The sequence below is a fragment of the Oncorhynchus clarkii genome, chromosome 1 (genome assembly GCF_045791955.1).
Source record: "Oncorhynchus clarkii lewisi isolate Uvic-CL-2024 chromosome 1, UVic_Ocla_1.0, whole genome shotgun sequence".
Lineage (NCBI taxonomy): Eukaryota > Metazoa > Chordata > Actinopteri > Salmoniformes > Salmonidae > Oncorhynchus > Oncorhynchus clarkii.
The window spans coordinates 20,492,211-20,508,224 of record NC_092147.1 but is presented as its reverse complement, the minus strand read 5'-3'; the positions used below and the strand labels follow the sequence as shown (position 1 = coordinate 20,508,224).

The 16,014-nt window shown below is 42.4% G+C and overlaps 1 pseudogene; it reads left to right on the top strand.

Moving 5' to 3' along the window:
* LOC139415622 (serine/threonine-protein kinase STK11-like) overlaps positions 1-15,237 on the top strand; it is a 43,393-nt pseudogene extending 28,156 nt beyond the window's left edge.
* The last annotated feature ends 777 nt before the right edge of the window (positions 15,238-16,014 follow it).

The window sequence follows — 16,014 nt, the reverse complement described above, 5'->3', positions numbered from 1 at the left end:
CAATGTTTACACTATATTTCTGATCAATTTGATGTTATTTTAATGGACAAAAAATTTGCATTTCTTTCAAGAACAAGGACATTTCTAAGTGACCCCAAACTTCTGAACGGTAGTGTATATACAACATATACAGTTGAAGTCGGAAGTTTACATACACTTAGGTTGGAGTCATTAAAACTTGTTTTTCAACCACTCAACAAATTTATTGTTAATTAACAAAGTATAGTTTTGGCAAGTCGGTTAGGACATCATCTTTGTGCATGAAACAAGTATTTTTCCAACAATTGTTTACAGACGGATTATTTCACTTGTAAATCACTGAATCACAATTCCAGTCGGTCAGAAGTTTACGTTCACTAAGTTGACTCTGCCTTTAAACAGCTTGGAAAATTCCAGAAAATTATGTCATGGCCTTAGAAGCTTCTGATAGGCTAATTTAAGGCCTACCTTCAAACTCAGTACCTCTTTGCTTGACATCAAGACCTCAGACAAACAATTGTACACCTCCACAAGTCTGGTTCATCCTTGGGAGCAATTTACAAATGCCTGAAGGTACCACGTTCATCTGTACCATCAATAGTACGCAAGTATAAATGCCATGGGACCACGCAGCCATCATACTGCCCAAGAAGGAGACGCGTTCTGTCTCCTAGAGATGAACGTACTGAGGTGAGAAAAAGTGCAAATCAAGCCCAGAATAACAGCAAAGAACCTTGTGAAGATGCTTGAGGAAAATGGTACAAAAGTATCTATATCCACAGTAAAACGAGTCCTATGTCGACATAAGCTGAAAGGCCGCTCAGCAAGGAAGAAGCCACTGCTCCAAAACCACCATAAAAAAAACCAGACTACGGTTTGCAACTGCACATGGGGACAAAGATTGTACTTTTTGGAGAAATGTCCTCTGGTCTGATGAAACAAAAAGAGAACTGTTTGGCCATAATGACCATCGTTATGGTGGAAAAAAAGGGAAGGCTTGCAAGCCAAGGAACACCATTCCAACTGTGAAGGACGGGGGTGGCAGCATCATGTTGTGGGGGTGCTTTGCTGCAGGAGGGACTGGTCTATAGATTGCATCATGAGGGAGGAAAATGATGTGGATATATTGAAGCAACATCTCAAGACATCAGTCAGGAAGTTAAAGCGTGGTCGCAAATGGGTCTTCCAAATGGACAATGACCCCAAGCAAGTTGTGGCAAAATGGCTTAAGGACAACAACGTCAAGGTATTGGATTGGCCACAACAAAGCCCTGACCTCAATCCCATAGAACATTTGTGGGCAGAACTGAAAAAGCGTGTGCGAGCAAGGAGGCCTACAAACCTGACTCAGTTACACCAACTCTGTCAGGAGGAATGGGCCAATATTCACCCAACTTATTGTGGGAAGCTTGTGGAAGGCTACCTGAAACATTTGACCGAAGTTTAACAATTTAAAGACAATGCTACCAAATACTAATTGAGTGTATGGTAACTTCTGTCCCACTGGGAATGTGATGAAAGAAATAAAAGCTGAAATAAATAATCATTTTCAGAAGTCTGTCACGACTTCTACCGAAGGTACCTCCTCTCCCTGTTCGGCTGCGCTCGGCGGTCGGCGTCGCTGGTCTACTAGCCATCACGAGCCCATTTTCCTTTTCTGATTGTTTTGTCTTTGGTTCTTTTTCCACCTGGTTTCATTTGCCTTAATTTCTGTGTGTATAATTGTAACCTGTTGCCTGCCTAAATTTGTGCGGGATTAGTCGTTGATTGTGAGGTGCTCGGTTAAGTATTACCGTTATTTGTTTTCACAGGTTCTGAAGTATATGAGTGTCGGAACTTTGTTTGTTCCTCGTACCTTTGTACAGGTTTTCTGTTGTCGAGGGGGTTGTCCTTTTGATTGTGCCATTCCTGTGTTGGTGGACTTTCTTATTAAACAGGCTTCTCAGACATCCCTGCTCTCCTGCGCCTGACTCCTTCACCTACCACCTGGACGCACGTTGTCACAAAGTCATTCTCTACTATTATTCTAACATTTCACATTCTTAAAATAAAGTGGTGATCTTAACTGACCTAAGACAAGGAATTTTTACTAGGATTAAATATCAGGAATAGTGAAAAACTGAGTTTTTATATATTTGGCTAAGGTTTATGTAAACTTCCGACTTCAACTGTATAACCTTGAAACCAATCTTTGTGTGGTTACAGCTGGGTGAGGAAGAAACACCCTGCCATGGAACCTCTGGTGCCAATGCCCCCCAGTGCTGACGGGAGGGATGCGTGGCGTAGCATGACTGTACTGCCTTACCTGGAGCACCTGTACGGCTACACCGACCAGGACGACCAGGATGATGATGAACTCTTCGACGGAGCTGGAGACATCTACTCTCAGGGTTTCACTATGCCAGGTGAGATACAGAGATATGGAGGGAGAGAATGAGGGAGATATGACTTAATAGAGTGATTTTATAAGGACTAGGAGAAAACCACATTTCCAACCAGGGTTTTGCTATGAAAGGTGAGATACATGGGATGGAGGGAGAGGGAGGTGGAGAGATGTTGAGGTGGAGAGTGAGGGTTATTGGGAGAGAGAATTTGAGTGATAAATAACATTTCTTTGTCACATTCTTTGCAAACAACAGGTGTAGACTAACAGTGAAATGCTTACTTACTGTACGGGTCCTTTTCCAACAATGCAGAGTTAAAGATAAACTATTTAAATAGTGCCATCAGGAATAAATACACAGTGAATAACAAATAACAATAACGAGTAAAAATAACATGGCTCTATACAGGGATTACCAGTACCGAGTCGATGTGCAGGGGTACGAGGTAATTGAGGTAGCTATGTACATTTAGAGTATCAGTCAAAGTTTGGACACACCTACTCATTCAAGGGTTTTTCTTTATTTTACTCTTTTCAACATTGTTGAGTAACAGTGAAAACATCAAAACTATGAAATAACACAATAAATGCCTAGTTAAATCAAATGTAAAAGATCATGTAGTAACAAAAGTGTTAAACAAATCAAAATAGTATATTTTAGATTCTTCAAAGATGCCACCCTTTGCCTTGATGACAGCTTTGCACACTCTTGACATTCTCTCAACCAGCTTTACCTGGAATGCTTTTCCAACGGAGTTTCAAATCAAATTTTATTGTTGTGTAGCAAAATGCTTGTGCTTCTGGTTCCGACGGTGCAGTAATAGCTAACAAGTAATCTAACACCTCCCCAACAACTACCTAATACACACAAATCTGAAAGGGGTGAATGAGAATATGTACATATAAATATATGGATGAGCGATGGCCGAGCGGCATAGGCAAGGTGCGATAGATGGTATAAAATACAGTATATACATATGATATGAGTAATGTAAGATATGTAAACATTATTAAAGTGCCATTATTTAATGTTCCACACATATGCTGAGCACTGTTGGCCGCTCGCAAACCATCTCAATTGGGTTGAGGTCGGGTATTGTGGAGGCCATGTCATCTGATGCAACACTCCATCACTCTCCTCCTTGGTCAAATAGCCCTTACACAGCCTGGAGGTGTGTTTTGGGTCATTGTCCTGTTGAAAAACAAATGAGAATCTCACAAAGCACAAACCAGATGGGTTGGTGTGTCGCTGCAGAATGCTGTGGTAGCAATGCTGGTTAAGTGTGCCTTGAATTCTAAATAAATCATGACAGTGTCACCAGCAAAGGAAACCATCACAACTCCTCCATGCTTCACGGTGGGAACCACACATGCAGAGATCATCCGTTCATCTACTCTGCGTCTCACATAGACACGGCGGTTGGAATAAAAAATAAAAAATTTGGACTCCAGACCAAAGTAAAAATTTCCACTGGTCTAATGTCCATTGCTCGTGTTTCTTGGCCCAAGCAAGTCTCTTCTTATTATTGGTGCCCTTTAGTAGTGGTTTCTTTGCGGCAATTCGACCATGAAGGCCTGATTCACGCAGTCTCCTCTGAACAGTTGATGTTGAAATGTGTCTGTTACTTGAACTCTAGCATTTATTTGGGCTGCAATTTCTGAGGCTAATGAACTTATGCTTTGCAACAGAGGTATCTCTGGGTCTTCCTGTGGCGGTCCTCATGAGAGCCTGTTTCATCATAGCGCTTGATGGTTTTTGCAACTGCACTTGAAGAAACTTTTAAAGTTCTAGACATTGTCCAGATTGATTGACCTTCATGTCTTAAAGTAAAGATGGACTGTTGTTTCTCTTTGCTTAATTGAGCTGCCATAATATGGACTTGGTCTTTTACCAAATAGGGATATCTTCTGTATACCCCCCCTACCAACACAACTAATTGGCTCAAACGCATTAAGAAGGAAAGACATTTCACAAATGGACTTTTAACAAGGGACACCTGTTAATTGAAATGCATTACAGGTGACTAACTCATACATCTGGTTGAGAGAATGCCAAGAGTGCGCAAAGCTGTCATCAAGGCAAAGGGTGGCTAATTTAAAGAATTTCAAATATAAAATATATTTTGATTTGTTTAACACTTTTTTGGTTACTACATGATTTCATGTGTTATTTCATAGTTTTGATGTCTTCACTATTATTCTACAATGTAAAAATAAAGAAAATCCCTAGAATAAGTATGTGTGTCCAAACTTGCGACTGGTACTGTAAGTAGGGGTAAAGTGACTAGGCAACAGGATAGATAATAGACAGTAGCAGCTGTGTGTCCAGTGTGCGTGTCCAGTGTTTGTGCAAGAAAGTTAGTCCAAAAAGTGTCAATGCAGGTAGTCCGGGTAGCCATTTGATTAGCTATTTATCAGTCTTGTTTAAAAGTCTTATGGCTTCGGGGTAGAAGCTGTTCAGGGTCCTGTTTGCTTCCAGACTTGGTGCATTGGTACCGCTTGCCATGTGATAGCAGAGAGAACAGTCTATAGCTTGGGTGACTGGAGTCTTTGACCATTTCTTGAGCTTTCCCCTGACACTGCTTGTTGTAGAGGTCCTGAACAGAGCATGTGAGCGGAGCTGGAGTAGATCAAGGTGTGGAGTGTGCCCAATTTGACTGGAGTGCAGAGCGAGTTTGACAAAGGCTGGATCGTCGGCCTTCTTGCACACTCCAGTAGTGCTCACTTCACGAGCTCTGGGCATACCCAGCCCAGCATGCATTTGTAGGCTACTTGTGTGCTGCTATAGCCCCTTGCTTTAGCTACTGTCATGGTGTTCGCTAAGTATTTTCATAAAGAAACTGATAAAACAAACAGGTTAAAAATCAAGGTGACTTACAAAGATGAGGAGGACCAAGAGCAAGAGAGGGACTGCAATGATGTAGTGTCTCCGACTAAATAATCATTGTGAGATCTGAAAAGACACATATCCCGCAAGCATGATGGGTACTTTGTCACGCCCTGACCTGTAGAGAGCTTTTTATGTCTCTATTTTGGTTTGGTCAGGGTGTGATTTGGGTGGGCATTCTGTCCTTTTTCTATGCTTTGTATTTCTTTGTTTTGGCCGGGTATGGTTCTCAATCAGGGACAGCTGTCTACCGTTGTCTCTGATTGGGAACCATACTTAGGTAGCTTTTTCCCACATGGGTTTTGTGGGTAGTTATTTTCTGTTTAGTGTTTGCACTTTACGGGACTGTTTCGGTTTAATTTATTCTCTTGTTATTTTGTATTAGTGTTCAGTTCAATAAACAACGTGAACATAAAAGGCCACTTTATAATGTGCAGTTTTGTTACACAACACAATGCCACAGATGTCTCAAGTTTTGAGGGAATTACATGCAGTTACATGCAATTGGCATGCTGACTGCAGGGATGTCCAACAGAGCTGTTTCCAGAGAATGAAATGTTCATTTATCTTCCATAAGCTCCCTCCAATGTAATTTTAGATAATTTGTCAGTACGTCCAACCGGCCTCACAACCGCAGACCACGTGTAACCATGCCAGCCCAGGACCTCCACATCCGGCTTCTTCACCTGCGGAATCATCTGAGGTGGAGGGGGATGCTGAGGACTATTTCTGTCTGTAATAAAGCCCTTTTGTGGGGAAAAACTAATTCTGATTGGCTGGGCCTGGCTCCCAAGTGGGTGGACCCGGCTCCCAAGTGGGTGGGCCTATGCCTTCCCAGGCCCATCCATGGCTGTGCCCCTGCCCAGTCATGTGAAATCCATAGATTAGGACCTAATTTATTTATTTCAATTGACTGATTTCCTTATATGAACAGTAACTCAGTAAAATCTTTGAAATTGTTGCGTTATATATATTTTTCAGTATATATAATACGCTGTCATTGATTTTGCCCCTGTAGGCCTGAAATATTACCTCTTTCAAGCTTTCTGTTTTATTAGGGTTATTTGACCTAAATACCTTTTTTAGGCCTAACTATAGAAAAAGAAAATACAACTCCACATCCCTGCCCAGTCTGGAAAGAGTGGCCCAAAGGCTATTTAGCATCCCCAGTGGCTTTGCAAGTGCGGAGAGGGTATTCTCTGGTGCTGGCCTACTCTCCAGGCACCATCACATGAGTCTGAAGCCACAGACTGTGACCAAACTCATGCCTAATAAGGCGTTTTTTGTTTCATTTTTATTTAAGTCTTAAGTCACAGCCTATATGCGCAATTTATGGACTATAATGATTTAACACAATGTTTAAATGCTGAGCACTATAATGTTCCTGCCAGCCTAGTGTGTCGCACTCGTAAATACTTCAGTTTATTTTTTTGTAGACTATAGCCTTGAAATAATAGGATAATAATATAGCCTAAATCATTTATTTTAATGTCTGGCCAGTTCAATCAATGTGGATGTCTATGATTGGTTCAGATTTGGTCCGGTCTGTCTGTTGAAATCAAGGAAGGTCTAGACCGCATCATTTATTTAAAAAATGTACATTGGCGTTGGTCCGTGCTTACTGTGATGTAGCCTACAGTGTCGACCCACAATTCAATTTTATGAATGGCCATCCATGTGGTAGGCCTAACGTTTGTGAAATGGTTAGTTGCATTGGCTTTATTAGTCCTGATTCCTGTGACTAATCAATTTGGCTATTTAAAGATACAATATACAGAAATCTCTCCACCATTTCCTGGTTTCTAAAATTCCAGTAGTGCTCCTAATTTCAGTTTACTGTATGTAACAAAACAAGCAGTCATTGTGTGGAGAATCATTGTAACATCTAAACCGCTGTGAAATATATTTTCCATAAATGAAAATACTGTATTTTAGCTGTTTGAAACTGGTGTACAAAACCCGAACGTAAAAGACTCCAAAACAAAATGTAAAAACGGGCAGCAATAAAATCGAGCACATAGAACAGATCTACCGCTTCTTAGGCTTGCTTTCAATGAGAATGGCAGATTTGTAACTCACATTTTCTATGTGAATCACCCAAAAAGTTACATATTGCAGCTTTAAGCTCTGAATGTCAGCTGTCCAACTCTATCAGAAGTTATCCTGAGCTTGTTTTCAATGAGAATCAATGTGTTTACACAGCGGGTAATGCAGAAGTATTGTGTTTTTCCCTATGATCACCTTGTCCAAAATGTACGGATACAAACTTCATTACGTGTTGTCCATTTTACTTTGACCTGTCCTGTTTTTAGGATATGATTGTTAAAATGCCATATTCACATCAAAGCACATTTTTTATTTGAAGGATGTTTAAAATATGAGCAACACATCAAACAGCAGTGTTGCGTCAGTCGGTTCTTACTTCTGTGTAGACCTGCTAGACCTATTAGTTTCCCAAAATATTTCACCTTAATGGAGTTAATGAAGTCCCTCCACCCCCTCTCTTTTCCTCCCCTCTCCTCTTTGTCTCTGTCATAATAATGTGCTGTTGCCAATAGCCAGAGCCTTATCTAGTGCAGGAGAGGAGACAGCCAGGCCTGATCGAGCCAACCAGATGCTGCTGATATTGTGCAGCACTAGGACCTACTTGGGGAACCACACTAAGACAAATGTCAATGTTATGCGTTTTCTTTTGGATATTTTTTGATTTTTTGAATGACAAAAGCACTGTTTGGCATGAATGCACAATCCTTTGTCAGTTAGCCTTCTGTAGTGGTGTCATTAACACGGCAGTTATGTCATGCGTCAGAACCCACATCCTCACGTTCTCACTGAACGTTTTTCCTTCGTATGGATTGGATTGTTATCTCTCTGTGTGTGTGTGTGTTCTGGTGTGTCCATCACTGCAGAGAATCTGATCAAGCTGCTGTCTGTCAGTCTGTCTGTGATTGTGTCAGCCTAGTGCGTATGTGGGCTGGTAGCCACTATGGACCAGTGAGTCACTTTGCCCAGGCTGAGACTAGTGTTTGAACAAGGTCAGAGCTGATAGGAGAGGAGTCTGGAGGAGGAGGGAGCAGAGCAGGTGAAGTTGACTACGTCAGGCTCAAAGAATGTCCATGGAGGAGGGAGCAGAGCAGGTGAAGCTGACTACGTCAGGCTCAGAGAATGTCCATGGAGGAGGGAGCAGAGCAGGTGAAGCTGACTACGTCAGGCTCAGAGAATGTCCATGGAGGAGGGAGCAGAGCAGGTGAAGCTGACTACGTCAGGCTCAGAGAATGTCCATGGAGGAGGGAGCAGAGCAAGTGAAGCTGACTATGTCAGGCTCAGAGAATGTCCATGGAGGAGGGAGCAGAGCAGGTGAAATGGACTACGTCAGGTTCAGAGAATGTCCATGGAGGAGGGAGCAGAGCAGGTGAAGCTGACTACGTCAGGTTCAGAGAATGTCCATGGAGGAGGGAGCAGAGCAGGTGAAGTTGACTACGTCAGGCTCAGAGAATGTCCCTGGAGGAGGGATCAGAGCAGGTGAAGCTGACTATGTCAGGCTCAGAGAATGTCCATGGAGGAGGGAGCAGAGCAGGTGAAGCTGACTACGTCAGGTTCAGAGAATGTCCATGGAGGAGGGAGCAGAGCAGGTGAAGCTGACTACGTCAGGCTCAGAGAATGTCCATGGAGGAGGGAGCAGAGCAGGTGAAGCTGACTACGTCAGGTTCAGAGAATGTCCATGGAGGAGGGAGCAGAGCAGGTGAAGTTGACTACGTCAGGCTCAGAGAATGTCCATGGAGGAGGGAGCAGAGCAGGTGAAGCTGACTACGTCAGGCTCAGAGAATGTCCATGGACTTGGTCACAGGGTTCATTTCCACTTTCCATGGAATAACTCATTTCTTTCTCTAATCACTCAGTCAACTTCTCTCTTAGTAACACAAGGCCGATGCTGTGATGTGCTCGCCTGGACTTTCACATGATATCTGATTCATTATATTGGATGACATTGGCACTAACATTGTTGAATGTGACAGGCTGGTATAGCAGTAGTTGTGGCCTGAAGGTGGACTTATGTTGCTGTCTTGTACTTGTTTTGTAACATAAGGTGCTAGAAGCACTCAATATGTCCTCGCCTGCCTTGGCTAATTACTGCATGTTGTTGGTGTCATGGCTCTGGTTAGAGACACAGTATAGTCATTCTTGGCCCACTGCTAAAGCCCTAGTCACTGGCTGTGATGTAGGGCACACTACACAGAAAATAATGTATTTCAAGGCTATAGCCTACTATACATTTCAGAACCTCAAAACGGGAGGGATCCAGTATTGAATGAATACAAAAAGCACATCAGGCATTTGACATCAAAAGATTAGATTAGATTCCTAGATGCCATACAATCTGAAGTCTGACTCTTCCTTTGTCCCTGTAATCTTCAGATGTTTCACTAATAGCAGTACATTTACCATACAGCTACTTGCCTGTTTTAATGACTCATTTTAGTGGGTTAGTTTTGGGTTTATTTGCTAATTTTTACTATTGACTGCAGTGATTAGCCTACCTGAGTCATCATATAAAAGACTGCCCAAACTGCCTCCTCTCTGATAACACAGTGAAGTTCAAAATCAACACTCATTCAATCATTCCTAGTTTTTCTTTCTTGTCTTATATTAGAGATAAGAAGTGATGTAAATTGTTTTATTATATTAGCTTTCAAGTAAATTACTTTATTCATCTTTCCACAATAGAGTTTTATGAGCTTGCTTGAACTGTGATAAGGTGTCCAATCTGGCCTTACCCAATTACATGAGGACAACATGGAGAGAGACTATCCATCACGTATTTCTCCTTTCCCTCAATTACCTTTCCTCCCCTAAACAGCAGTCTTTTATTTTGTAATTTGTCTGCTGGGGTTTCTTGTGCATTATGTGTTGCCAATTAATCAACGTTAAGCCCATTTAAACCTGAATCTTGTTTATGTTGGGGGAAAATGTCATTCCCACCTCTCCCCTTCAAAGGGAAGCACAAAAAGATGATTTTGTATTTTCGATTTAATTCAGCGCTGCTTCCGCTGTTGGGCGGCTTGTGGAAGGTATTTATGAAATTATACCCACTATACTTTCCTTTTCCCTTGCTGCCGTCTGTTGTGTGTTTGCTCTCTGTGCCATGCTGTGGCTGTTAAAACATGTAGAATAGAGCTTAAAAATAACTGGAATCACAATCATTTGTACTAGCGTGGCTTTGTAGGGCAATGCCTGTTGGGAGGCTGATTTGTGAGAAAGAAGAACTACAGTTGGTATGTAGAAGTGTGATAGAAATTTGCAAATTCAATTGAGTTAAATTTGTTCATATAGTAATCTATTTTCCAGCCCAACTCCTCCCCAGCCTGAGCCTCCTACAACACACAGTCCTGTATTCTTCATCATTCCTCCATTAATCCATATCTTTCTATCTCTGTATCTCTCCCTCTCTCTCTATCGCTCTCTCGTTGTCATTCCGCTGAAGGCTGAAGCATTAAGGGGTTTTAGAATTCCTAAGGGGTTTATATGTGTGTAGGGAAGGTCAGTATACCACCGCTGCTTATCTAGAGACTAGAAACCACCCCTGCAGCACCAACTCTTACTGTGCAACAATGCATCCCACTATAGAGGGAGCCATAGCTTGACTACATTAAAGCGGTGAGGTGTTTTTGAGAAAGAGAGGGGGGTGTGCATATGGCCTGTGGTGTATTTGACGTCAAACGTCCTGGTTTGTGACCCCCGTATCAGCCTTTCTTGCTCAGTTTGTGCCCACACACAACACCACCACCACTTATTTCAATGATTTCCGCAAACATACATTCCCCCTCCTCCCTCCGCTCACCGGCTCCAGAAGCAGCAGTTTGAAATTGCCTATTAGAGAGTAGCAAGTGTTTAAGTTGCCATGGCAACTGGGTGAGTCATCCCTCTGCGGTCAGTTTAGTCACACTTGCACTGTATATCCCTCCCTCTTCCTTCTCTCCCTCCTTTCCTCCCTCTCGCTCTGCTCTGACACCGTATAATTCTACCTTTTCTTTTGTCACCTTTGCTGTCATCAGAGGGGGTGGCAGATGCAGGTCTTTACAGGTCAGCCACTGTTAGAGTCGTGAGTCAAGGATGGTAGAGAGGCGCTGTGACGGGGAGTTTGATGAGGGCAACCCGAGTGTCGCTGTGCTGCCTTTGATTACTTATTTATGGCCCAGGCTAATCAGTAAGCCCAGTGTCGACAGCTTCACAGGGGTGATAAAGGAAGAGAGAGCGCGCCCAGACAGACTTCATTTAGCTGGTCTTCATTTGCTGAGAATGCCCAGAGCGCTTGGATTTCTGATTGAACAAGTCTAATAATGTGCGGATGTACATTTTGGTTAATTGTGGTCATGATTGTCGTTATGAGTGTGGCTTTAGTCATCTGGTGCTTTGTGAACCTGTGCCAACTCATTGCCCAATTCATGAAAAATCATGACTCTTCATTATTATTAATGTCATGTAGTTGGAGTTTTATTTTCCTATTTCAACTTGGCATATTTGACTTACCTGTTAGACACTTTGTAATCTTGGTTCCTCAAGCAACAGATGACTGACAGATGTAACATGTTCTGCTTTCTATAATGAAGTGAAACCAGCTGCATATTGCTGCTGTAACTACTGCTGCTACTCTCTATACTAGTCTGTTTTCTGTTAGCTCACCTGCACCCCAGCCTGCTCCTGTTTGGCTGCTTTTCGTCTCAGAGGGGAATTGGTATATATCTCAATCACTGCCTGTAGTTGATTAATAATGGTAATAATTGATTGAGCTCCCCTGAAGGAGCAGAGCCTAATGCCAAGACCACATGTGTTGTCATCTAATACGTGGGTTTCCTGTCTGAAGTTCTGTTGTTGAACAACTTCAGTTTGGATCAGCTACTCTACACTAGGGGACGGTTTACTGGGACAGAAGTCTAGTCTTGGACAAAAAAAACATTTTCAATTAAGAATCTCAATTGAACATGATTTTTAGTTTAGGACTAGTGTCAATCTGTGTCTGGGGAAACTGGCCCTATATGTAGATAGCTGTGCTCTGTGCTAGTGGGAATACTGTTTGCTATATGTAGATAGCTGTGCTCTGTGTTAGTGGGAATACTGTTTGCTATATGTAGATAGCTGTGTTCTGTGCTTGTGGGAATACTGTTTGCTATATGTAGATAGCTGTGCTCTGTGCTAGTGGGAATACTGTTTGCTATATGTAGATAGCTGTGCTCTGTGCTAGTGGGAATACTGTTTGCTATATGTAGATAGCTGTGCTCTGTGCTAGTGGGAATACTGTTTGCTATATGTAGATAGCTGTGCTCTGTGCTAGTGGGAATACTGTTTGCTATATGTAGATAGCTGTGCTCTGTGCTAGTGGGAATACTGTTTGCTATATGTAGATAGCTGTGCTCTGTGCTAGTGGGAATACTGTTTGCTATATGTATATAGCTGTGTTCTGTGCTAGTGAGAATACTGTTTGCTATATGTAGATAGCTGTGTTCTGTGCTAGTGGGAATACTGTTTGCTATATGTAGATAGCTGTGCTCTGTGCTAGTGGGAATACGGTTTGCTATATGTAGATAGCTGTGCTCTGTGCTAGTGGGAATACGGTTTGCTATATGTAGATAGCTGTGCTCTGTGCTAGTGGGAATACGGTTTGCTATATGTAGATAGCTGTGCTCTGTGCTAGTGGGAATATGGTTTGCTATATGTAGATAGCTGTGCTCTGTGCTAGTGGGAATACGATTTGCTATATGTAGATAGCTGTGCTCTGTGCTAGTGGGAATACGGTTTGCTATATGTAGATAGCTGTGCTCTGTGCTAGTGGGAATACTGTTTGCTATATGTAGATAGCTGTGCTCTGTGCTAGTGGGAATACGGTTTGCTATATGTAGATAGCTGTGCTCTGTGCTAGTGGGAATACGGTTTGCTATATGTAGATAGCTGTGCTCTGTGTTAGTGGGAATACTGTTTGCTATATGTAGATAGCTGTGCTCTGTGCTAGTGGGAATATGGTTTGCTATATGTAGATAGCTGTGCTCTGTGCTAGTGGGAATATGGTTTGCTATATGTAGATAGCTGTGCTCTGTGCTAGTGGGAATACGGTTTGCTATATGTAGATAGCTGTGCTCTGTGTTAGTGGGAATACGGTTTGCTATATGTAGATAGCTGTGCTCTGTGCTAGTGGGAATACGGTTTGCTATATGTAGATAGCTGTGCTCTGTGCTAGTGGGAATACTGTTTGCTATATGTAGATAGCTGTGCTCTGTGCTAGTGGGAATACGGTTTGCTATATGTAGATAGCTGTGCTCTGTGCTAGTGGGAATACGGTTTGCTATATGTAGATAGCTGTGCTCTGTGCTAGTGGGAATACTGTTTGCTATATGTAGATAGCTGTGCTCTGTGCTAGTGGGAATACGGTTTGCTATATGTAGATAGCTGTGCTCTGTGCTAGTGGGAATACGGTTTGCTATATGTAGATAGCTGTGCTCTGTGCTAGTGGGAATACTGTTTGCTATATGTAGATAGCTGTGCTCTGTGCTAGTGGGAATACGGTTTGCTATATGTAGATAGCTGTGCTCTGTGCTAGTGGGAATACTGTTTGCTATATGTAGATAGCTGTGCTCTGTGCTAGTGGGAATACTGTTTGCTATATGTAGATAGCTGTGCTCTGTGCTAGTGGGAATACTGTTTGCTATATGTAGATAGCTGTGCTCTGTGCTAGTGGGAATACGGTTTGCTACTGGAGGGTTTTATTTGGCAAGTGGGTTTTTATTTTAACTCCAGAAGAACTATATCAGCTGTAAATGAAGCAGGCTGTTTTGGGTTGTGCTTTCACACAGGGAAGAGCACCGAAATAGCATGAAACACTTTGAAATTAAATATATTCTCTGTAGGCGAGACATTTTAATTTTCATCAGCAGTTAATGTGTGAATGTGCTTTTTCTTGTGTTTGTGAATTGCAGCGTTTGATTTCTATGCAAAATGTCCTAATAAAATAATCTTAGAAATTTGCCACTCAGTCAAAAGCGCCTGTCATCAACCATCTCTGTAAAAATGCAAACCACAGAGGCACAAGTTAAAAAATAAGCCTACATTTTGTAAAAGCACACAGTAAAAATAAGCCTACATTTTGTAATAGCACACAGTAAAAATAATCCTACATTTTGTAAAAGCACACAGTAAAAATAAGCCTACATTTTGTAAAAGCACACAGTAAAAATAATCCTACATTTTGTAAAAGCACACAGTAAAAATAAGCCTACATTTTGTAATAGCACACAGTAAAAATAAGCCTACATTTTGTAAAAGCACACAGTAAAAATAAGCCTACATTTTGTAAAAGCACACAGTAAAAATAAGCCTACATTTTGTAAAAGCACACAGTAAAAATAAGCTTACATTTAGCAAGTCTCCCAGCACTTTCTGTCTGTCTACAAACTGTTGTTCAAAGCTGCTCTGTGCTCACCTCCCTCATTATCTTGATTACTCTGACCTGTTTCTAACAGTGTGTGGAGGTGAGAAGGAAAAAGTTCATCCTACTAGACACTTACAGTGTCTGACACAGATCTAATGTCAATTTGTCATTTCCTCCTAATGGTAAGCTGATCCTAGATTTGTGCATAAAGCCAATTTCTACCCGGAGTCTAACAGATGGCTGACAGCATACTGTATGTTTCTCTAGTGAGCCATCTCAGACCGCTGACCTCTAACCCCTGCCTCTCTGTGTCTTCTCCCCAGGACGGGTGCATGAGGACGGGCTGGAGCAGAACGGGTACCGGGGGGGGGGGGGGGGGGGGGGGGGCTGGGGCTCAGGACCCTGTGTGTGAACGGCACAGACACAGAGACAGACCAGGACCACTACCCAACCACCAGCAGAACCAGGTCCCGATCAGAACGCCTCTCCAGCTCCTCCTCCAACCCCTCACGCAAAGGAGTGTCCACCTACAGCCGCATCCGCAAGCTGTCCAACTGTAAGCAGCAGTGAGAACAGCCCCCGAGTCCCCCAGCCCTGAACACACACTGGACAGGTGAGGAGAAGGAGTAGTCATACAGGACACCTGTACAATGTTGTGGTCTACATCTAATTATAAATTGGGTGGTTCGAGCCCTGAATGCTGATTGGTTGACAACCGTGGTATATCAGAGCGTATACCACAGGTGTGACAAAACATTTCTTGTTACTGCTCTAATTACATTGGTAACCAGTTTATAATAGCAATAAGGCACCTTGGGTTTTTGGGGTATATGGCCAATATATCCACTCACTCTGTGTTGTGAATAAGAACAGCCCTTATTGGCCATATACCACACCCCCTCGTGCCTTATAATTTAAGTGTATGGAGACACCCTTTGGGGCTGATCCTGTGACCTTGAGATGATAATGCTACTTAATCCAACTAAGATGTTGTCTTATCTGAGATGTTCTCTTCTCTGAGATCCTTAATAAATACAAATACAAGGATGAACTGATCCCTTGATCCCCTACTGAAACATACAGCTAATTGAAAATGTATGCCCCCACAAAACATATCAGGGAAATAAGATTCTGATTTTGTCTACCTGGAGTAATTATTCATCAGTGCCTTGATTTCTTTCTTCTGAGACACTCTCTATGTAAACAACAGGCCAGAAGAGTCTGAGTGTAATTATGGAGCCAAATAGAACAGTGGAGTGGTGCTGCCTGGGTGTCTCCAGGGAGAGAGAGAAGAGGAGAGGCATGCTGGTTTGGTGGAGAGCCTGGATGGGGGCTGGATGACGCAGT